This window comes from Vanellus vanellus, assembly GCF_965231255.1.
Source record: "Vanellus vanellus genome assembly, chromosome: 3".
Lineage (NCBI taxonomy): Eukaryota > Metazoa > Chordata > Aves > Charadriiformes > Charadriidae > Vanellus > Vanellus vanellus.
This window is the reverse complement of record NC_138907.1, coordinates 23,217,666-23,242,062: the sequence shown is the minus strand read 5'-3', so window position 1 is coordinate 23,242,062 and position 24,397 is coordinate 23,217,666.

Genomic DNA, 24,397 nt, shown 5'->3' with positions numbered 1-24,397 from the left:
CTCTGGGCAACCTGCTCGTGTTTCACCATTCTCATTGAAAAAATTTCTTCCTCGTATCTAGTCTGAGCCTACCCTCTTTTAGTTTAAAACCCCATTACCTATTGCAATATATGTTGCAACCTATATCCTATTGCAACAGACCCTACTAACAAGTCTGACCCCAAACAGTCAAATACAATTACACCTTTAATCAATAGTCTGCTAAGACACACTTGCAATCAGTGAAAGTCCTCCTTTACACTATGCCTAGCCCCAAAACAGAAAGTCACGGGGGGGGGGGGGGGGGGGGGGGGAGGAGGTGGGACAAGGCAGTTACACAATGTTAATAATGCCGTGTAACACAGTGGCATGAATTCCACCTGTTCTCCAGCTCCAGAACTACCACATTCCAGAACATCCTCCTGCCTGCATGCATTTATAACCCATGCTTGCTCTCCATGCTGCTGCATCCCCTAGTAAACACTTCCAGCTTTCCTATCCAAGTTACTTACAGCTTCCACAAGCGTAATTCAGTCTATGCTAATTTGCCAATTAATTCTGTATTCTGCTTTCCAACATTCTCACCCCAGCTGGCGTGACAAGCAGGCACCCAGTTTTACATTGAGATGGCAGAATGGCTGAATACTTAATAACCTAAGTAGTTCAGTTCATTGGAAACCTCCCTAGGATTTAATCATCAAAGTGAATTGCGTGCAGTGTCCTACCACACATGTGAGACAGCGTCCTTTAGTTTAGATTAGTTAAAACCTTGCAAGTATTTGATTTCCTTCAAGGGAAATCTATGTTTTCAGACTCTAAAAATGCTTTGTTAAAAAATACTTAGTAGTCACACCTTACTCAGCTAAAAAACTTAGCCCAAATTGTGTCTGCTCCCTGGAGTTCTTTCAGTTACCTACATGGCTGCCCTTCCAAATGGCCCCGTCTTGAGCCTGCTGTTTTCAAATCTGGTTCTTCCAATACCCTAGTCGTTCAAGTGCTGTCAACCCTTCAAAGACTGGATTGTCACCTGTGCTCAGAAATGCGTTACAGCTTTTCATCCTCAACCTTATAACTGAAGATTCTTGTTCAGTGAGAATATTTGCCAGGACTCCTAAAAGGAAATAACGTGGAACAAAACTGATTTTTATGCTTAAAGCCAAAACTTTTCCAGTGCTTCAAAATCACCACATCAGCTTCACTTTATGATAACCTTGGGAGCATTTGACGTTTACATTGTTGACATGATTTTAGAAGGCAGGGCACAGAGTTTTGTGATTGCCAATTACAAGGTTGCACTGCATTCTTAGTTCACTGCAAGGGTATAACCTATAATTTTATTTTTAAAAACAAAGCCTCTCAACAGCAAGAAAGCCCTGTGGGTAATGTATTTTGGGGTGGTCTATGGATTCTCTGGGTTGCTGGAGTCAACTGCCTGCCTAAGAGTACATTTGAGGCATATAACAGCACTCCCCCAAAACCCACGGTCTTGTCAGGTCTGATCGCTTAGATGATCTACATAATTGCATAAATTGCTTTCACTTCCTGTACATGATATACAACTCAAATGTTGAAAGAGCAGAGATTGGGCATCGTCAGCCCACATCCTTATCCTGTAGTGCAAACATGTCATTACATTAATTAACATATTATTGTTGATCGCTTGGGGTTGCACAGTACAGTAGGGCAATTACTACTACAGAAGTTTGCAGAAATAGTTTGCATAGAAGTCAAATTTTGCAAGTCTTAAGATAAGCAGGCAATGCATTGTAAACATCACTGATATTCTCTTTACCTGTTCAAGACAGGGCACTGGGCTTTAAATTTCCCTGAATTTGCATCCCAAATGCAGAACTAGTTTCTGCAAGTGATGCTTATTTCTAAGGAAATTAACAGAGCTACCCACAGATGGGTTCAATTCTGCATGAGCCTGATCCAGTTCCTTCTCGTGAAGATAAAAAGGTTGCTACTAAATTTGCACATTTATTAATAGAACAGCTACATACAGCCAAACACAGCCAAAATGGTAACGTCTCCACACACAGCAAAGGAGTCTCTACAAAACCAACAACCTGCTCCACCTGCAAGCCATGCTCTACTTGGAAGAACCACTGCAAGATGCTCCTAACTGGAGATGGAGAAAAGAGGTCAGCTGTGATCCTGCATAACTAAGATTCACTGCTGCCTGAACTCACATTTTTTTGCTGTCTGTGATGTGGAATATCTTTTTATAGATTTTCTGTGAGCAGCTGAATTCAGCACAATCCCTGGAAAAATGGTTCCTATGAAGTACAGTCAAAACAGTCATGAAAGACCTTTGTTTCCATCGCAACTTGGGAAAATCCACAGACTGGGAGACAAGAAATCCCAACTTTTTCAAAAAAGTATCTTCTCTATAAAGGCAAGTGAGTGGGGAACTCCACCAGCACCACTTACTGGAACTTTGCTCATGAGTCTCACTGGTGTGTTGAAGTCAAAGCCTGATGGAATATTTTGGTAGTTCTTTGCAAAACAATAGCTTTCCACAGACACTTTTATCTAATGCAAGACTGGCATGAATAAGTGATCCAAACATTTATTCTGTGATGAATACCCAGAAAGAGCCAATTCCAAACATTTCAGTGGTTTCATACTTTTGTCTAGCAAACCATGAAAGTGACAAGCTCCTTTAGTTCAGTCATGATTTAAATCCAAACTAAAATGCCACAAGATAACAACGCAGTGTGTGACATGAAGGAAAGCTACAACTGTTGTCAGAGCTTCAAACGTCTCTCTTCCAAAGCATTTCATACACAATGGCTAACAGCGGAATCATCCCTTGTCTGACAAGGGTAGAACTGGTTTCACGGTAACTTAAAGCCATGCCGCTTCCCCTCTCTCTTTGAAATTGCTTTATAATTCCAGGGAACACAAGACTCTGCAGCAACACTAAGTTATCACCAAGTCTCAGGCTGGTGTCAAGGCACTGCCTTTCTTCCCCCCACACCTCTTTTTTTCTCCTCTCTTCCTGTCTTCAACACACGCTGATCTTCATTTAGAGCTTACATTTTGGGGATATAAAAGAAAGAGCATAGCCTCCAAATCAGACAGATTTAATCTCACAACGTAAAGAGGAGACCCTCCAATGACAGAGCACAAGGACATATCTGGAGAATAAAAATATCTGTAGGTTATATATGGAAGCTGCAATATAGGTCTAAGCATGGATTCCCTCTGCTGAAGCTTCATGGAGCAGCAACATGGACAAGCACGATTCACACGTGGCACAGCTTATCAGCACAGACCTTCTGTGTAGCCACACAAAAGGGAATGAAATTGCCCCTGTCTGCCTGATTAGTGCACAAACACCTGCTTTTGGGGTCCTTCCTTTTCTTCTCACGTCTCAAGAAAAGTCTGAAAACAGACACATTTGAAAATAAAAACATTTGAAACTCTTACCTTGAAAAAAAGCTATTAGTGACGCAGCTTGGAGAAGAACAGCTCCAAGAGGTCTGCTCTTAGCCAGGCATCCAGCTGGTTGAAGCAGGAGCTTACATTGGGTCAGGAGCAGGGTGGGTTTTCATGGCTTGCCTGGTGGAGCAGGCGCCGATGTTTCCTGGGAACACCCCAGTGAGTGGGAGGCACAGAGCAGTTGTGGGATGGAGGACCTAAAGAGGGAAGCACTGGAGTTAGATATAGGAGAGGATGAAAGGAGATACAGCACAAACCCAAAAGGAACCAGATTTCAGTAGTGTAACTCCTGTTTATGGCCACCCCTTCTACCACTGAGCTGAGCAAGGGGCTGGCAACAGGAGCTATGCTTCAGTGGTGGCACAGGGTCACCTGGAGCTTTACCCTAAAGTTATCAGGTTTATACTCACACAAGGGAACACTTGCAACACAGGATTACACTGTTGATCCTACAGGAAAGTGCGGAGTGATACACCACCAGGCCACACAGAGAAGAGCTTGCTGCAGAAGCTGCCACAGGCTGTTCTGCAAAGATTTTGTCACAGTAGCAGCAACAAGAAAACGTTAATTGCAAATTATTCCTCCAGGGCAGCTAAAGACAACTGACACCTCAGACCTGCATCAGACACTGTCTAGGTATTTCACACATCTCTACACGCAAGCAGAACACACAGCAACTTCAGTACACACATGTGTTAGAGGGGTCAGTAAGCTTGATCTTTTATGCTTTGCTCTTAACAAGATGTGCTAACAATGAGTAATGACAGTAATGAAAGGCACATGATGCCTCTGGCCCAGAAGCAGGTGGTGGCAGCAATGCTTGTTAGAGCACAAAGCTTGATTTTCTTTCTTGGTTGTAAATTGTTTGAATCTCTTGAAAAAATATCTTGAAATCTCTTGAAAAAAAAGATTGAAAAAATAAAAAGTTGTTTCAAGAAAATATTTATGCTTTCTCCTTCAGGAAGAAATCACAACCGATATTTTTCCTGAACACTCAGAAGCTACTTCATAAATAGGCAAATCTTTTTCTCTCCCAAATAGATGATATTTATGATAGTATGCTAAACAATCTCATTATTTCAATGAAAAAAAAAAATCTAAATAAAGGTGCTCTAAAGAGTTTTGCAAAAGTCACTGAGTGAGCATTTTGGTGACGTTTATCACTTCTCGTAACAGTCATCTTAAAATCTTTTTTCAATGGCAAATCTTAAGATAATATGGCAGCCTTTTATTTATTTTCCTTTTCCTTTTCCTTTTCCTCAATACTGCGCAATCTTCTCATTCTTTCCTTCATTGGGCTTTCTGTATTGTCAAGCAGCAACACCGGTTAATTTTTCGAGTGCCCACTAGAGGGCTCGTTTCCACAGGGCTACAGCTGCACAGAAGGCAAATCTCTCTATAAACCTTAAACCTCCAAATCCCTGTCAGTCAAACCACGCCATTACGAACACCCATACGCCTTTGTGCTGTTGTGGAGTATTAATGATTCAGCAGCAGCTCAGTTACCCGATGCATATTTATTGCCTGATTTATGAGAGTGAATTATTTGACTCAGCTCTTCAAGCTATTTTACATCTGCAATTGAAATTAACCTCAGAATAAAAGATTGATACAATGCAGCAATGCAGCACAGTTAAATGAGAAAATAAAAAAGAAGAAAAGGTGGGATATAAATATACATGTCTAAACCCCACTGAAATAAATGGAAGGCTTTTCTGACAAAATGGGATTTAGTTAAGATTGAGGGAGGAGTGAAAAGTCACTAAATAGGTTGTAGTTCTCCGTCTTGTAAAATCCCCAATCTCCTTCAAGAAGTGTAAAACACAAAAATTAGTCTCACTGCCTAAGTGTCCATCACATAAAGACACAGAGCTTCTGCTTTCTGAATGTTAGACCACCCTTAAGGGTCTTGTCTATCTCAAAGCCACACTAATTTGCCATGCATCACACCTGAATCTCATGAGTGGCTCCCATTGACAGGAGACCCTCAAGAAAGCTCAGAGCAGGACCAGGTGTGTCGCAGCTGGCAGCACTGTGCCCTCAGAGCATGCACCTATCACCAGCCCCACGCAGCTTTGCTGAGGGAGCTGGGCTGGCTTGGGAGCTTCTACAAACCACAGTCCCACCAGCAGGCATAAAATCATGCAAGTCTCATGTTGTTGCCTGGGTTTATTAAGCCACCCACCTGATGAAATCATAGAATCATAGAATAATTTGGGTTGGAAGGGACCTTTAAAGGTTATCTAGTCCAACACCCCTGCAATGAGTAGGGACATCTCCAACTAGATCAGGTTGATCACAGCCCCATCCACAGAATCACAGAATGGTCAGGGTTGGAAGAGACCTCTGGAGATCATCTAATCCACCCCCCCTGCCAGAGCAGGGTCACCTACAGCAGGTTGCACAGGACGGCATCCAGGCGGGTTTTGAATGTCTTCAGAGCGGGAGACTCCACAACCTTTCTGGGCAGCCCATATTCTCAAAAATACTAGCACTCTGCCCCACAAGTGCTGAGCTGCTACCCCCAGACACCTCTCTATTGAACCCAGTTACATGCCCATCCCCCTTCAAATGTAGTTTAAATCTCTCTCAATGAGCCTTGCTAACTCTACTCCAAGAACCCTTTTCCCCCTGCGAGAAAGGCTTTTCCCATCTGCTGCCAGCAGGCCTGGTGTTCTGTAAATCAGGCCGTGATCAAAGAATCCAAAACCCTGCCGGTAGCACCAAGTTCGGAGCCAGTGACTGACCTGCTGGCTCTGCCTGTTAACCCCCTCATCATTCCCTGCAACTGGAGGGATAGAGGAAAACAAGACTTGGGCTCCTGATCCCTTAACCAGTCATCCCAAGGCCCTGAAATCTTTCTTAATTGCCCTCGGCGTTCTTCTCACTACATCATCACCGCCTACCTGAAAAACTAAAAGGGGGTAATAATCCAATTGCTACACCAGGGAAGGAAGCTGCTTCTTAACATCGTTAACCTGGGCCCCAAGGAGGCAGCAAACTTCCCTATGTAGCGGGTCTGGTCTACATATTGGGCCTTCCGTCCCCTTCAGAATTGAGTCCCCTATTACAATGACCCATATTTTGTTTTTTACCAAGGCAGTTTTCATTCGGGGGGTGGTCCGACTAGGCCTCAGTGACACCTCCAACCTGGGAGGATTATCATCCTCACCGTTGTTCAGGTCCCCTTGCAGAACAGTGTACCTGTTCTGCAATGGGACTTCAGAAGGTGTGGTAGTTGTCAGGCAGATGCGCCTGTGGCGCCTGTTGCATCGGGCAGGAACATCTCACCGTTGCCCCCTGTCCTCCAAGCTACCCTGTTCAGCCCACGGGGGAGAGGAGTGGGAGTTCTGGGTTTCTGTCATGGGAGACAGGGTATGACTCCAGGCATCTATCTCCCTCTCGCATTCCCTGATAACCCTCAACCTACTTACCTCCTCCCTGAGCTCCATCACTAAGCGTAGGAGCTCCTCTACCTGGGCACACCTGCCACAGGTATGCTCACTGCTGCCACCGGACACTGACGTGAGAGCAGGGCACAGCCTGCAGCCCAACGCCTGGGTGGCAATGTGTTCACACGAGAGCTCCGTCTGCAAAGCAGCATCAGAGCTGGTGTGTGCATAGTTCATCGGGGCCATGGTGTTCTGCCAGGTAGATACCATGGCTACCAACCTCACCTTGAATGTTTCCAGGGATGGGGCATCTGCCACCTCTTTGGGTGACCTGTTCCAGTGTTTCACCACCCTCATTGTAAAAAATTTCTTCCTTATATCTAGTCTGAATCTACCCTCTTTTAGTTTAAAACCCCATTACCCCTCATCCTATTGCAATAGGACCTGCAAAAAAACTGTCCCCATCTCTCCTGTAGGCCCCCTTTATGTACTGAAAGGCAGCTATAAGGTCTCCCCAGAGCCTTCTCTTCTCCAGGCTGAAAAACTCCAACTGCCTCAGACTGTCCTCATAGGAGAGGTGCTCCATCCCTGTGATCATCTTCGTGGCCCTTCTCTGGACTTGCTCCAACAGGTCCATGTCTTTCTTATGTTGCACGTCCCAGAGCTGGATGCAGTACTCCAGGCAGGGTCTCACCAGAGCAGAGTAGAGGGGCAGAATCCCCTCCCTTGACCTGCTGGCCATGTTGCTTTTGATGCAGCCCAGGATACTTTTGGTAATCATGGGTGACTTCAGCTTTCATTTGGGAGAAAGGGGGTTTCTAGTGCTCCTGGTGGGGGACAAAAGCAACTGAAAAAACTGAAGCAAGCATATCCTGGATCCTTTCCACCTCCCCTGTGACTATGTACCTTTGCCAGTGCCAAGAGGTAATGACCCTTCTGTACAAGCGTTGTACATCCCATGCGTCCCTTCCCTGCCTGCAGACCACCCTGAGAGGTCCCAGGTAGAGGAGGGAGCTGAGAGCCCCTGCTGCCAGCAGCACAGCTGGTGCAGCTGGGGTCTCTAGCAAAGCAGGAGCTCGCTGGGCAGCAGTTTCCTCATTCATCCATGGGGCAGAAGCCCTGCCTTTCTCCGCCCTTCCATCTGTCCTCTTTCTAACATAAGGTAATGGCCTTTATCCCCCAAGAACCACATTCACAATATACCCGAGCACGCAACACTCCAAAATGCAAGCAAAGAAGCATGAACCATCTCACAATAAAAATAGACTTTAAAACATGAGATCAACAAAAAAGATACAAAAAAGAAATTGAAGGCTGATAAATACTAATCCCAAAGGATGGGTTTTCTCCGAGAGGTATGAAACACCAGACATTCCAAATAATCTGCTAGTGACTTTGCTCTTGTTACTGATTTTTCAGGATCTCTGCTCAGAAGCTTTGGTGGAAAGCAGCTGAAAAATGAGATGAGTAGACCCGTTTTGAGGGCTGAGGCTGACCCTTGAGCAAATGACTTCTTGTTTGTCCGTACAGTGGGAGGTTGATCTCCTTTGGGGCACTGGGGAATGACACAAACAGGAGGCAGGAATGGTCTGAGAGGATGCCGACAGTGCCCCCGAGGTGACCTCTGTCCTAGGAAGATGAAAAGAGCTTGTGAATGCAGATAGCCCAGAGGCTGGTGCCTTCGCTCAAGGTGAGCACTGAATGGGCCTTGTTTGCAAAAGCAATGTATGCGCCAAGGACATACAAGCATTTATAGCACCCAGAGATTAAGAGAGTTCAGGGTATACAATTCATCTTTACACACAAAGAGCAAATTCTTAAAGGGTTGTTAGCTGCTTCGTATGTGAACTCAAACCATGAGGTGAACCCAATGGCTACTAGGAAAGGCTGATAGCAGAAGAGCCAACTCATTGTCACCAGACTGCTCTGATAACTTGCACAAATGGTCTCCAGGATCTGCGTCATCTGAATCTGAAAACTGCTGTGCAGGCAGAGGTTTTGTCACGGTGTATTGCTATTTGGTAGAAAGTGTCTCATTCTTCTCTCTGTTTTATTGCTGTTCTTCAGCAAACAGGTACGTTTTTTTATTGAGAAACACTCTGTAACATTGACTTCGAGCTGCAGATACCTACACCATATGTCCTGGCTACAGATAAGTAATTCTCCATCTTTTCTCAGCATTTATCTAGTCAAGTAAGCACTGCTTTCTGCAAGGGAAATCACTTCCACTTTAAACTGGCCCTGATACTACACTAGAGAAATTTAATGTAGGGAAGTGTCCTGCAGTGGCAGAAAGAGGAGCTAAATTCTATGATTCTAAATGATTGACCTCCCGGCCTCCATGGAAGACTCAGCAGTGTTGGCTCGTCCTGTGATCAGAAGATGGACATAACTTCTATCCAGGACATCCCACTCCTTGCAGGGAAAAGAGGCTGTATCTTACATCTGGCCAGCAATACTTCAACCATCTCCAAAGAAAAACAGATTGTAGAGAAAATGCAATGGAAAATTTTTGCCTGTGACAGTCATGAGAATTACCAGGTTCAAACTGTGCTAATGACCCTAGATGATTTTCTCTTTAGTTGCTATATCTCTCGCTTTTATTTAAAATGTCTCAGACGTCAAAAATGTGTGTGGATGCATGCGTCACAGGCATTGCTACCTTTGTGCCAACTGTTGGTAGCACGCAACGGTGATAACAACTAATCTGCTTTTTTCTAGTTTACAGAACGGAGAAGAAACAAGGACTGTCACGCACATTGGGGAAGAAATGGTTAAAAATTAATTTCAACAGACTGTAAAAAAATATTTTTGAAGTACCTTTAATTAAAGGGACTGGATTTGGGGTGGTGGTTTGGCTTGGTTTACTTTTTTAACTCATAATTTTGTTGGGCCTTTTGAAACAGCCAAGTTTTCTCCCGGCTCAGAGGTAGACAGTCCAAAAGAATATGAACGTTTGAAAAAATCAATTTTCAAAAAGGTTTTGGAAGAAAGGTTTCAGATGAAAGGAAATGGTATAGCCTTTAACTAATATTTCTTATACCTCTTTTCTTAGATAGTTCCCAGATTTTGAAATATTTTTTTTTTCTAGTCTGTCCTGTTTTCTAATACTTACTCCTGTACTTGGAATATTTTACCACTTCTACTGTGGCAGAGCTCTAACTTCCTCTGGAAGGTCCATCTTAAAATCCAGTCTTCCCTGCACATTGGCTTCACCTCCATCATCATAAACTATGTCCCACCAGACATGTTTAATCCTTTGTGAAACAACTCACCTCAGGAAGACCATTAATGTTCCAAGGTAGAGACTGAATAAAAACTTGCCATCTTCTCAGAAATTAGAATAAGTAAAGCAATGACTATGAAGAAAAAAAAATCTACGTCTATCAACAAGGACCATTAGTCTGCTGCAATCGAATTTAAAATAACTTTCCCAGGACTGTTTATGCCTCCCAAACTTTAATGACATCATGCAGAAATGTGTCTTGAAAATGCTTTTAACTCCACAGCTCATCAGAGTTCAGTGGTAAATGGACAAATATCTGAAAAACACCTGCCTCCTAAGGCAAAGAGAAAATGTGTTTCCTTGGGCTATCTCTTTAAGACAAAGATCTAATTTAACAGAGATTACCTTGGATGATCAGTTTCTTAAGATTTTCAGACCTGATTTTTTTTGTGTTCATCTGAGATAGTTGCAGCATTGCTTTCCTCTCAATAAGTAATGTTTTAACATCACCTGTTTCCAGTATTGCCCACTAGTAATCACTGTGGCTTATTAAATATTTTATTAAGTAATCTTGTATGCTTCTGCTTGCTAGATGAATACGTGGTATTGTACATAATACTGGAAATGAAGTCTCTAAAGGATATTCTTTCTGTGGGATAAATTTCACTAAATAGGTTTTCGAATCATGTTTTGAAGGAAAGGGAAGTTAAGAAAGATCAGTACTGTGCAAAGATCTTCCTTTACACACTTCTTCAAGCCTTGCTGCGTACTTCAGCTGAAGGCTGGGCGTGAGGTCACTAGTTTATTCATTATAATTTCCTTGTATGAGGAATACTTGTGTGAGGAATACTATGAGATTATGTGGCAGTCAGCTTCCAGTCAACCGGCATGGCACGTCTCCTCCTCTGTGCTGTTTCATCTGCTTTTATCCCACAACATTTTGAAACACTTGGATTTATTACTTTGGGTTTGTTTGTACTAAGCACACATAACTGCTGCTATTTCGGGAGGGGGGTCTTAGCACACATTAACCTGCCCGTGCTTTGACCAGACGTATCTTTTCCCTCACATACTGATTTGAACTAAAGGATGACTCAGGAGTCCAGCAAGAGGTCCCTGCCACATCCAAAACCCCATAGAGCTGGCTCCTGATCCCCTGATGTACGACTCCCTGTAAGGACTTCAGCAAACGTGGATCTTCAGCAGACTTTGGATTCGATTAATCTTAGCAAAGACGTGACATTGCCTTTGCAGACGGAACTTACCTGTAGCTAAAGTACTGCAGATGGCAGTGCGACGGAGGTGACAATCTGGCCTGCGGCACCTTTTATGAAGAGATGAAAATGGAGACCAAGGAGGAATATTATGAGGCCATGCCCCTCCTGGCAGAGGGACAGCAGCTAGCATGGTCCCAGGTACCTCACAATCTTCACGCTGCAGTTCCTCCTGTGCACCACTGGAGGAACTGCCCTGGCAGTGGCATTACAAGTCTTACTCTGTGTGAGGTCAATGTATAAGACTATAGAACCACAAGTATATTTAGGACTGGCAATGAGGAGAGAAAACGCTGGTTTTAAACAGGAGCAGGATGTTTTTGTTCACAAAACATTGGTAGTTAAAAGATGTAGACTCCTCTGAAGCCACGCACAGCTGCTTTTCAGAGAATTGTTATTTCTTCTGAAAGAGGAAAGCCCAAGGCTTAGGAAGACATGGATCAGTAGCAAAATGTCAGCCTGATACATCTCACCTTTGACCACCACTTTCTGCCTCTTCTATGAGTCATTATCACCAATTATTAGCGATTCAAGAACCAACCCCCTGTTGATACCAAAGGTACATAAGTCATCATAAACTTTAACTTTGACCATGATGCAGCACCTGGTAAACTCACTAGGATTTTAAATCTATTGCGTTTCAGATTAGACTTCTTACCGAGACTTCAAGAAATCACGGCACAGACTCTCTCTCCTCATTTATTCCAGCATGAACTAGGATTAATTCCATTTGCAACATCAATATGAAGGCAGTGCAAGTGAAAGATTTATCTCCGTACAGGCTTATGTCAAGGCAAAAAGAGCAACACCTAGAGCCAGGCTCTTACAACATGGCTCCAGAGATAATGCTGATCTTCAAGTCTAAAGGTGAAGAAGGCTGACTCAACTCTCACTCTTCCCATATTCAGTATGACTTCCCACTTAATTTCTCTATTTTACTGACATCTCACCTTCCCCTGGGGGATTTTGTATATAGGTGTGGGATGGGGAAGAAGGAAATCAGTAACCTTCCACGTAAAGTTTATGTTTCTCTCACCACTAAGCAGTTTCTGATCAAGAAAGCAAGTCCAGCAGGAGCTGTGAAATGCCAGTAGTCTGCTGTTTCTTTCCATCTCCTGAAATCTCTCTTGGTGTGAAGAAATGCATCTTTCCAGAGAGCAGTCTGTCCTTGTGTCGGTCACGTCAACCCACACCAGATGGGTCCTGCTGACTCCTTGCTGCCACCCTGCAGCAGGACTCCCTGTACCAGTCCTTCCTGTACTGGAAAGAGGAGAAGCAAAGATTTTTATTGTTCAGAAACCCTGCAGTCTTCACAAAACACCCTCCTAACATTACTCTGACATATAAGAACTAAACTGCCACCTGCTTCAACAGGCTTATCTTCAGCAAATTACATTAAAGCTGAGAAACAAGTCATCAGAGAATTGTCATGCTCTTCATTTTAAGGTTTTTCTTTCATCTCACCTTTAAAGAAGCTGTCCAGCTTTGATGTAGTTGCATGCTTTGTTGATGCTCTCTGCTGTCCTACTGAAACACGTTGTATGACTAGAGAGCTCAAGGCCCATTAGAAACCTCCAGCAGCAGCAGCACTGGGATCCCCAGCCCTCAGTGTGCCATCCAAAACCCAGAGTCAGACCCAGAAGGTCTCTGGGCAGTGTAAAAGGAGAGGTGCGTGCTTCCAAAAGGTAGGCTATGTAACTCATTACTAGCTCGTTAAGAAACCCCCATTGTTTAAAATAAACGCTTAAGTTGTTCTGCGTATGGCACACAAAGCAGATTTCTGGCTGCACAGTGTGTTAAGCAAATAAGAAAAAAGGGAACTGCTTCAGGCAGATAATAAAATTCCTGATAGTGTAGAGCCTGTACTCCCAGACAACTCCAATTCAATATGCTTTCCATAAAAGCAAAGTTGTTTCCTGGCTGCTTGTGTTTGCCTTTCCAAAAGGACTTCATGAAATATTTCTTGAAAAGCATTAATTGAATTATATTGGCAACCCCAAATCTGCAGAAGGGTATCACCCCTTGACTGCCACAGGCCTGGGACCAGGGACCAAATAACTTCCTTTTTGAATCTACAGGTGAAGCCTGAAGCTTGACACAGATACCAGGACTGGAAGCCAGCCTGAACACTCCTGTCAGAGCTGAAGAATGGACTCATTAACTTCTTAGTCTCTTTACTAAGCCTGAGCTATTTATAGACCAAAGAAATCAATGAGTTCACTGATTAAAATATAACTACATGCATAAATCCTGAGGTACTAATTCGTAGCTGGACTCGACATCACTAAATCTGAAGTCAAGACAAAGCAACCGAGAAGCAAAAGTTACACACACTTCTGACATCCCTTTCACCATAGCTAGGCTACCTACTCACAGCAAACCCCACAAAAAGCAAAACTCACATTAAAAAAGTCCCCAAACTAGCAGCAAGTTTGAGAACTTGGTCAACATTTTAAACTCTTCAGGTCAGAAGTGCCACTCATTTTATGTTTCTAGTGCATCTGGCAAAACAGGGCTCTGACCTTCACCTGTTCTCAGGTACTCTCCTAATAAAGGAATGATTAGTAATATTAAGAGTAATAAACTTTAGGACATTTCAATACAGATTAACATTTTTAAACATTTACTCCTTAGTATTTCATCAAACAAGACTTCAGAGGGTTTCTTTACAATGCTCAGCTGGGCAAACAAAATTCAGCCTTATTAACATAGTCTTATCATTGAAAGCCCAGAGAGGGGGGGCGGATTAAAAAAAAAAAAAAAAAAAAATCTGAGAGGACAGAGGCATTGGTTCAGCCAGGCAAAACAAGCAGCAGTGATGAGTGTCTCAGTGGAGGTTCATGAGGTTCAGTCCTACAGCTCTTACAACACCCATGGACTCAGTGAAGGTAGAATCACCAGTCTTTCAAATCAGCAGAACTTCATTTTAAATTAATCAGATTAAACGGTTAAGTGCCTGGAATCTTCGCTCAAGATCTGTTAGACTTCTTTCCTTAAAAAGCGTAACGGCAGTCAAATTAGTCAGAATTGTTTAATCATTCATACAAGAAAAGTTGCCTAGCTCAAGAGAAGTGCCCTTGTAATCACTTTTGTAAATACAGTTGTATTAATCTGGTATAGGATAACAGGTTCAAAGTTGTAAACCCTGGAAATCTTTTACCATATGAAATGTTATTATAAGCATTAACTCATAATGTCTGCTTGTTATCATGGCAGCAGCAGTTCCCTAGGGGTCAGGAGGTTTATGCTAAAGCACATAGTGCTGAGTAAAAAGCACATATAAATCTCTACTGTAACTGAACCCAAAACACCCTCTTTGCTTCCCTACCCCAAACGATAAATTGAGAAAAAGAGACACACACAGCTGCATCCTTCTTGATTTTGTATTCACCCCAAGCTCTCTAAAATGCTTTTGATGTCTTGAGAAAAATCACGCATCAGAAGGATACTCTGGGTTTTCCCAAGCACTGCTGTTGGGAGGCAGCGGACCACGGTGGCAAAGGCAGAAAGGAATGGGCTGAGCGCAGGTCAGACTTGCGGCCACCCCGTCCAGCCACAGTCCAGCCAGCCTGGTCTCAAATAAGATGAAAACCAGGTTTAAAAAAGAGGTGGTTTGTCAGTGCTGCAGATGGACAAGACCTCAAGGATGGTCTTGAGTGTATCTGTGGTCTTTGCCAAAGGGAAACCACTCAGCGGTTGGGGGGAGCTTTGTCTCAGGAGTCATCGTGTGACCCTAAAGGAGGCTGCCAAAAATGCTCTAGTCAAAACCTTCCTCTACCCCTGAATTTACATGGTTTCCCACAAAAGCTTTGAGGGTTCACAAATATTTCCTTAAGTATAAATACTGCAGGCTATCTTTCTATTGATCCCTTTCTCTAAATTGCCTGAAACTGGTCACCACAGCCTTTCCTTTCCGTGTCGTTGTTAGCAGCGGTAGTAGTAGTAGCAAAACCCACTTCTATGTAGCCACAGTAACTGAGCTGAGTTTTCACATCTTCATGTCTTTCTAACCTCTAACATACCACTTGATAGTTTTCAATAGAGAAAATTGGCCAGCAGTGTATTTTCAACCTTCAGGTCTAGATATAGGATTGAGCAGCAGTTCTCTAAAGAGCAAGTTAGTTTTTGAGCTGGCTGCTCTTTCAAGCCCTAGACCCAGCCGCTCTGAACACCTCCCTTTCCAATTTTTTCCAGGACTAAGCTAAAGAGGACTCCAAGCAGAAAGAGAGCAAGTGCCTGGTGGCCAGCTGCATGCCGGCGAGGGAGAGATTGGCAGCCCTGGACAGATGGGCAAGGAAGAAAGGAGATTAGGGAGGCGCTGGGTGACAAGGGAGAAAGCATCTGAGAAGAGCAAGCGGAAGGAAAATAATCAAAGGGATCGGAGAGGCCAGAGTTTGGAGCCCCCAGATACAGTCAGGGTGGAGCAGGCCCCAGCACGCTTGAGGAGGGGCGATAAGAGCTGGTCAGATTGTGGCCGTTGTTGCCAGCCGAAAAACATACTGCAGTAGCAGTTACCCACCAAATGAAGCAGCTGGAGGACTTTCCCCAGGGGACTGGCTGTATTTCTCCATCAGTGCCCTCTTCTTTTCTCCCTGTGCATGTCCAGCTAACTTTTCAAGACCACTTTTGTGCTCCGCTCTGCCCCCGATCAACCACAGCAGGGAAAATCAGCTTGAACCTCACCACAAGGAAAGTCCACTCATTATGCCTCTGCCCTTTGCACAACGTCGGTACCTAGCAGAAAGCTGCCTCACACAGCTGGGATCCACGCGGCAATGCTCATTAATGGCAGAGAATATACACCAAAGACTCACAAAACCCTGCTGCTAGACCCCGGCAGTTTCTGTCAGGCAGATGCACTACTCTTTAAAGGGCAACTATGCAATCCCGACATACTGAACTGGTCCAATTTCAAAGCGATAAGCAGGAAGGACATACCAGAGAGAAGATATCGGGGGTACTCAGCAAGCAGTATTTGTATGGCGCTGTGACTAAAGCAAAATCTCTCATGTGTTGAATGATAATAAATACGGTCATATATAGTCAGTATCATACACTCATATATATGTCAGTATATGCGGGGGGGGGGGTGTATACACGTGTGTGTGCATGCAAAAATAAATACATGCATGTACGTGTATGCACGTGCCCGTGTGTGTTAAATATAAGACGTTTCCCCATTTCATCAGACCCTCTCTGCTGACTGCCCTTCAGGCAGCAGAGCGGCTGCTGGCACTTGCTGTGGAAACAACATCCATCCTACGAGAGAAACGTGCTCCCCCCCTCTCTTCCTTACGGCTCCTTTTCTTGGGGCCACATTTGCCCAGACTCTTTTTTTGCTTTCTGTGTGCGTGTGTCCCATACAAAGAAGGTTACCCTTACCCCCGCAGCAGCGGGCATGGGGCTGTATGAGAGATGCTGGATTCAAAGACGGCACGGGCAAGCTGCCCAACTCCTTGGCCAAGAGAACGACTACTTTGAAAGAGCTCTGCGAGCCAGCTTCCTCTTTGTTTCCCTCGGTCTCCCGTTGCCGCTGCCTCACGTGATTACTCTTTGGCCAGGACACAGAGTGCTTAAGAGAGACAGTATTTGTCTTTCAGAAGAAAACGTAACATCAGTGTTAGTTGGGGGTTGCAAATATAACATGATTAGCAGAAGCCTTTGATTTTCACCAGAAATAATATCTATATATGTACAGGAACAAGCGCTGCTGCCAGCAGGAGGAGGGGTCATTGCCTTACTGCTCCATGGCCCCTGGAGATCACCATTGTAGCCAGAAAAATAAATTTTTGTCCCCTTAAGGCTGAGTGGCTGTGCAACCCCTCCTTGCTGTGCCGGCAGCCCCGTTCCCTGCCACGTGGAGAACAGCAGAGCACAAGGCCAAATTTTCAGCAGGTGAAAACAGCCAAAACTTCCTTCTAGCCAAGACACTTGTGCTCGCTTCCACCAGCAGATAATTTGCTCCTGTGTTCCTGCATCAGGAGCCGAATCCCTTCCTACTTGTGCCGGCAAAGCTGAAAGAAGGGCAAGGACAGTGATGCTGGGTCTGCCGAAGGCAGGCTTTGGGGATAGCCTTCACCTCAGCCCAACCACAAGCCCAAAACAAGCAGATTGCTTCTTGGAAGAGCAGTACCCTGCCTTACAACCAGGAGGAAGCACAGTCCTTTTTCTCGTTTATAGAACTTCCTAGCCCTTAGCAGAACTATACCTTGGGATCTCTGCCTTTGCTTTTTTCTTTCTTTTCAGTGCAGAAATACAGCGCCGGAATATTAGCAAAAAAGAAGAGTTAGTGTTACTTTCAGGGGCAGATGGACTTACTGAGGCTGTGAATGTAAGGAGCTGGTCAGTTAAGATCAGAATTCATATTTCAGATATTAAAGGGCAGAGGCAAATTAGAGTTACTGCAAACAAAAGAAAAGGCTCACATCTGGAGGTAATGGGAATTAAGGGAAATAATTGTAAAAAAGCCTCAGCACATTTCCAGGTAAGTCCCTTCCCTCCACATAAAAAGCAACCAGGAGTAGGAGGCAGAAAGATGACGTCTACACCGCTGTCCACTTCTGGGTGGCCTCAGAAACTGTGCTTGAACACACAGCTGCTATTCAGAGAACGGGGTTTGGGGCCACTGAGGGAGCTGCCCAGGTTCCCACTCTTCCCTTTCTGAAAGCCTTAGAAAATCCTTCCCTGAATGCAGCTGAAGTTCATCCCCGGGGGATGCACAAAGTCCCTTTGCCCCAGCACGGGGGCAGGTCTGCTCTGGCACTGCGAGCTGGGGGAAAAGCAGGACCCTCTTGCTTCTCAGCAAGGGCTAGGGAGCAGCTCCCTTCGGCACCGAGCAAAGGCTCACGATTATTTTGGGGACCCTGATTATCTCCCTCTGCTGTGACTTACCAAGCTACACCCAGACAATTTAGGGCTGACCAAACATTTCTCACCCACTCTCTTAGAAATTACACAGCACCAGAGGTGTTCACAAGTAGAAATGCGATCCCCTGATGGCAACGTCCCCAAAATGATTTGGGTGCAAACGTTTGAAGCGTGCAACAGTCAGCACAAGAGCTGCAGGTGCTGCGCTGCTGGCGGGTGTTTTGTCACAGGGCAGACCCTGTGCGCTGCCGGGCTCTTAAGCCAGACTGTGCCGTAAGGAAACACTTTCTGTGAACAATTTCGGCAAGCAAAGGAACCCCGGGTACGCAGAAAGGCTACCATCTCTACTTCAGATGGCAATTTTAGAGAGAGATAGCTAATGAAAGCAAGTGCTGTTCTGCAAGATGTCCTGGCACTCATCGTGCTGATTTCCCACTGCCTGTTGTACTTCTGTTTTAAAACTTGGGGGATTGGCTCATCCACATCAGATGTGTTTTACCAGATTGATTTTTAAGGTGTATATGGAAAAAAGGTCTGTTTCCTATCTCGTGAATTATGCAATCCCTTATTTACAATACTTTCTTTACATTAGGCTGCGGACCTACTGTGCAATTTCAATTTTACCATAACGTCTTTATGGGTTCATTTTCCCACACGTACCCCAAAGCCTCTCGATGCAGTTCTGTTTCCATCTCCTCACAACAGGGTGGTCAGCAATACACAGTTAAAAAGATGCAGAACTTTATTAAAGATGGGTGAACGCTGAAAAAAAAAAAAAAAAAAAAGGTAAATAAATGTACCGGGACTGGAAGGAGGTAAAGCAAAGTGCAACGCCATATCGAACGTGCCACTTGCCTTGCGCCTTTTGTTTCCAGAGCCATGCAAGCAGCCGCAACGATAGTGTTATCTGCTGACTGCACTGCTGATCCAAGCAGCCCTTCCCCTCCCGGCTCACCCTGCACACTGATACAGCGCGGCGTAGCTGTGGAAAGAGAGGAAACCTTTCAACCCCAGATCCCAAGAAACCACCAGCAGCTTCACCTCCTTTCCTGTCTGCAGGTACTGCTACTTTGCAACACAACACAGAGGCTCAGGGCCTCATCAATATTAGCAAATTAAACCGTGCCTAGGGATGAACCACGAGCACCTGTATCAGTAACCTGCTGAAGCATTTTGTGTCTTGTGGCAATTACTGCTCCTCCAAGCCATTCCCGGGCACAGTCCAGAGTCGAGGAGCTAATCTCAATTAGCCATCAGCATGGAGCCACCCTCTTTTGAGGCAGATGGTATTTTGCTAGCATAGATGCAAGCTCTTCTATGCCAGTTGGTCTCTCTGCCTTCAAATATCCCGGGTATGTTTAATTTACTAATACAGCAGTAGCTGATGATGCTTCACGGTTACTCAAATGCCTGCTATCTCTATACATCAAGATATGAGCTTCTGGCATCACACAACAAGCGTGTTAGTTACCCCACTAAAAGAAGAAAATAAAGCCTTCACAGCAAGGGGCCACACTTTAATGGCCTTAAACTTCGACCACACTTTAGCAGGGACAGGTTCAGCCACAAACCTACAGGGCTGCTCTGGAGTGACTTCTCTGGAGAGCTGATGGTAAGCGTGACAGTTACAACCTCTTACTGGTTGCACATGAAAACCACCGCAGCAATGCTGCCCGAGTGACCTTGGGATTTCTTTTCAAGGAGACAAGGTCATGCTTGGGTAATAAATGTTGAAAACCACCGCTTTAGGACAAGGGGAAAAAAAAAAAAAAAAAAAAAAAAAAAAAGATGTGGAGTGTGAAGTTTTAATCCTGACATTAACAAGCTCACACGTTAAGAGCAGACTTTATTCATACAAAGGCCTTAAAATTATCCAAACTGACACAAGCTCTCTATTGCTAACATAAATCAAGCTCAGAACAGTGCATTTATTTAAAAATAGACTTTATTTACAAGACATTCAAACTTCATTTTGAAAAAAACATAACTGTACATAAAACTTTAAGTAATTTTTCACTAATAGTTAATAAAACCACAGTGAGATTTTTCCATTCATTGATTCTGTAATCATGGAAATTACATTTTGCACATTATTTAAATCACATAATGAACAGGAAAAACCGAAGGAAACTTTTAAGCAACACAACTCCATAAATGTAACAACTTTATACAGTGACATCCTCATACCAAGGTATCGCTGTTCAAATAAGGTATTTCTCATAGAAAGTGCTTCCACTGTACAGCAGAGTAAATAGTAGAACCTATAGAAATCTTCATAGTGTTTGGATTATCTTTTCAGAAATGTCCCTCTTACCTATTTTCCAATTAGCGATCCAAACTTTCCCCTACAGTATTACTGAATGACTAATGAACCCTAGTGATTTCATTATACCTTCTCAGGCTTAGAAACCGACTTTATTTAAAAAGTGGGTTCAGGTCGAGTGTTTATAAAGAAATTAAATATATATAAATATATATATCTCAGGATGACTACTTTTACAACACTTCGACACAGATCACAGATCACAGTCCTTGGAGTGGCTCACATCAAGCCGTCCACAGACCTTGGGTGATAAACTTCACTTTGGAAGGATACAGATGCTGGCATATTCCCTTCAAAGTTCAGAATAAAAGGGAGCATTCAGGAAAGTAAAAGTTATAATCAGGTAGGGGAGGGGGAAAAAAATAGGAAGAACTAAACAAGGCCAAAAAGTGGTTTGCAATGGTAAAGCGTATCACATAGCAAAACCAGAAAGCAGGCAAATTTGAACAAAAAGTGGAGTGCAAAAATTAAACTGGTGCATAAAAGAGGTATTTCTAAACTGTATTATAAGTACATCACCAGGACCAGAAGGCTAGCAAAACCATACTGCTTTTATTGAAGAGACAAAGAATAAGGAAAACATTAAGAGGAAAAAAACACGGTTGCACTACGAGTCACAACAAGTATCTCGAAGAACACGAGGAAAAGTAAGTCAACTGAAAAATTGGTAAAACAAAGGCAACAGTCCTGAAAATAGCATGTTATTTTTCTTTACACAGAAGAGCAAAGGCAAAATCTGCATTTAGAGAGTTAAAGAAGGGAAAATTAACTATCAAATTAACACATTTGGCTAAAGGACAACATATGAAAAGGTGACAAAAAATGGAATTTGCTTTAAAGAAAGGCCCACAACTGATGATGGCCAGTAAATTCCTTTTGCATTCAATGCCATGTTAATTTGTTCCAGATTTCACTCTTGCTCCAAAACTATCTGCCAAGGCTAGCAAATGTTTCATTGTCATACAACTGGGTCACATATATGACTGGTTATGGATCAGAGGGCCACGTAAGCCGGGCAATTGGTTGAAAATCACCTGTCTTTTAAGCAGATTTCCTTTGCTACAGACAGTGATGGACAGATGGGGGCAACCACTGCAAGAGAAACTGAATGCCATAATGGTGCAACCAGAAGGGAGTAATTGAAGAGGACAGGGTAGCACTATCAATCCGCAATCATCAGAAATTTTACATTACTGAACTGGAGGGCGAAAAAGCAATTAAGCTAAAGAGGCCAGTGAAGAGATTTTTAATGACGGTGCAATACACTACAAAACTGAATTTAGAACAAGTGCCCATAGATAAGGGCAGATACTGAAATATACTGTATTTCAAAACAAGGTCAGCATACTTCAACAGAATTAGAAGAGACACGCCAAGAACAGAAGGGAAATAAGCCCATACAAAATAGACACTGATTGGAATGAAGCCTTCTACAGAAGTAGAGAGGGGACACCCAGTTGTGACACACTTGAAACAGAGGAGAATAATACGTCGTTGCAGGACTCAAAGGAAGGCAAGGATACCGGGTCAGAAACCTTAGGTGGGTATCCTGAAAGTCCCTTCACAGAAAATGCAGGTTCACCTCATCAATTATATAGCTCTGTTGGTTTTGCTTGCTTAAGTAATAATGCAAATTTAAATCTGCTTGTTTTCTAGACCTGAAGATTTCTATAATCCCTGGTATTTTCCTATTTATCCACAGGCAACAATTACAGTACATTCAACCAGACAAAAAAAAAAAAAAAGTTTAAGAATGTTACTTCATCGTATTTTCAGGCTACACCACTTTTAAAAACTTAAAAAAAAAAAAAAAAATAGATAAACACAGTTTAACAAACACTGGAAGGATAAAGGAAAAGATGGTCCATTTTGTCAAATGCCCCAACATTAGACATACTAGTTTTCTCTAATTCCAGAGTAAACAATACTGCCATTCTGTCTTTCAACCATTTAATAAAAAGTTTATATAAAAAGAGTACCTGATTTAAGACACAAATGCATAATTATGAAAGGGTGCTTGTTTTAGAGGACATCTGGTAAGCAAGTTCTCCCACAGACTTTGTTGTTATTTTGGGAGATTTCTACTCCAGTTCTCAAAAAGTCTATAAATATATTTTTGTTACTTACATGTAAAAACATCATCGTAGAGGAAAATAAGGACAAAAAGAACAGAAGAAAGGGCTGTCTCACTTTATGCCACATGCTTTCAAAAGACAGAGCAATTCTTAAAATGTTTCCTGATTTACATTAATTCGTGCAATAACTGCCAAGCAAGATCCTGCTGCTTTCACCTCTGCTGCAGCCAACAGAATCAAACAGTTTGGAGGATCGAGCTTTCGATTATACTAACACATAGTTTATTTAGCTAATGCAAACCTACGATGGAAGGCTATAAAATACATTAATTCACCCAAGAATCTGCTCAAAAGGGGTAACTACAAATCTAGAAATGTGCTATTTTAGAATGCAATCACTGCTTCAGTAAATACCATTTTCCAACCAGCAGAATAGCCTACCGTGTGTTTTAATATTCATTGACTTAATGTAATTGCCCTTATTAATAAGGAGTTGGCTGCTTTCAAGCCAACCTTACAAGGAGGTCCTGGTATTTTCCCAGCCCAGGCAGGAAATCAGTTTTCCCTTTCCGTTAAGATGTCACTGAGGTAAAGACACCACTAATTTTATTCATTTATTTATGGGGGCACCTCTGTAAAATAGCCTGCCCAGGCCACACAGACCACTGAGAGGCTGCTTTTGACAGCAAAAGGTATTTGAAAGCTTCGGGATCTGGTCTGAATAGCCAGTGAGGCTAAGCACTACACTCAGCGTGGATTAGACAGTGGGTTTCCTCTCCCAAAATCCTGGAGAACAGACCTGACCTAAATCCAGCACTGGTGACAGGGCACATCATCTTGTTTTCCTTAGAGCACCCTTACGTGCCTTCAAAAAGAACAAGCAGCAAAGAGATAAAGGAGCTGCTTCACTAAATACATTTTGAAATACACCTTTGGGCCTGGGGAGGAGGGGCAGGGCGGAGCGGGGGCTTAGATCGTTGAAATAAATCAGCAAGAAATAATCAAGACTAAACAAGGGAAAATTGCCTGGTTTGTTCTGTTTCTTTTTAAAGCATCCTCTATGTGATAACACCACATATAAAACTTTAAAGGGACTTTCTTAATTAATACAATATTAAATTGTGTCTTGATAATAGAACTGCAGAATTTTAGCTGTTCATAATAAACATATTAGCTTATTTATTCAGCATGAATAATGACAGACACTCAGTGTTAAAGATACTGCAATCATCCCACACAATGATGGATTAAGACTGTGGCTATTATAACTTCCATTGTCAGAAGAAAAAAAAAAAACAACCACCATAAAATAAAAGAGACCGAGTTGTACAATCACAACAGCGAACAAGATAAAAGTTAATTGGATGACTGCCTGCATTTCCATTTGCTAGATTCAGTACAGACAACATTAGTAAGTATTTCTTTGCTTTCACGACAAGAAATCTATTCTTGAGCATACTTATCTGTGATTAGGCTAGCACTCCAGTACTACCAGTAGAGAAGCAAGACCAGCTTCTGCTCTGTCCCTAAATACAGGAGTCAATCAAGAAAAGAATGCAAGTCAAAATTCCTGAGTGCTTCCCTTCCCCCTTAGACACTCTTGATTTCATTCACAAACCCCACTGGCCAGAAGCACGAGCATCACTGTTAAAAATTATGCCTATGCACTGTTAAAAATGATGTCTATGCAAAAATGGGTTTGAAGGATCAGTAGAGCATCTCTACTGAAGTCCTTTATAAATATACAGTACTTCAGCCCAGCACAATCGTTAAGTGGCCACAGGGCTCTCAGGAAACAGCTCACTTCAGCAGAA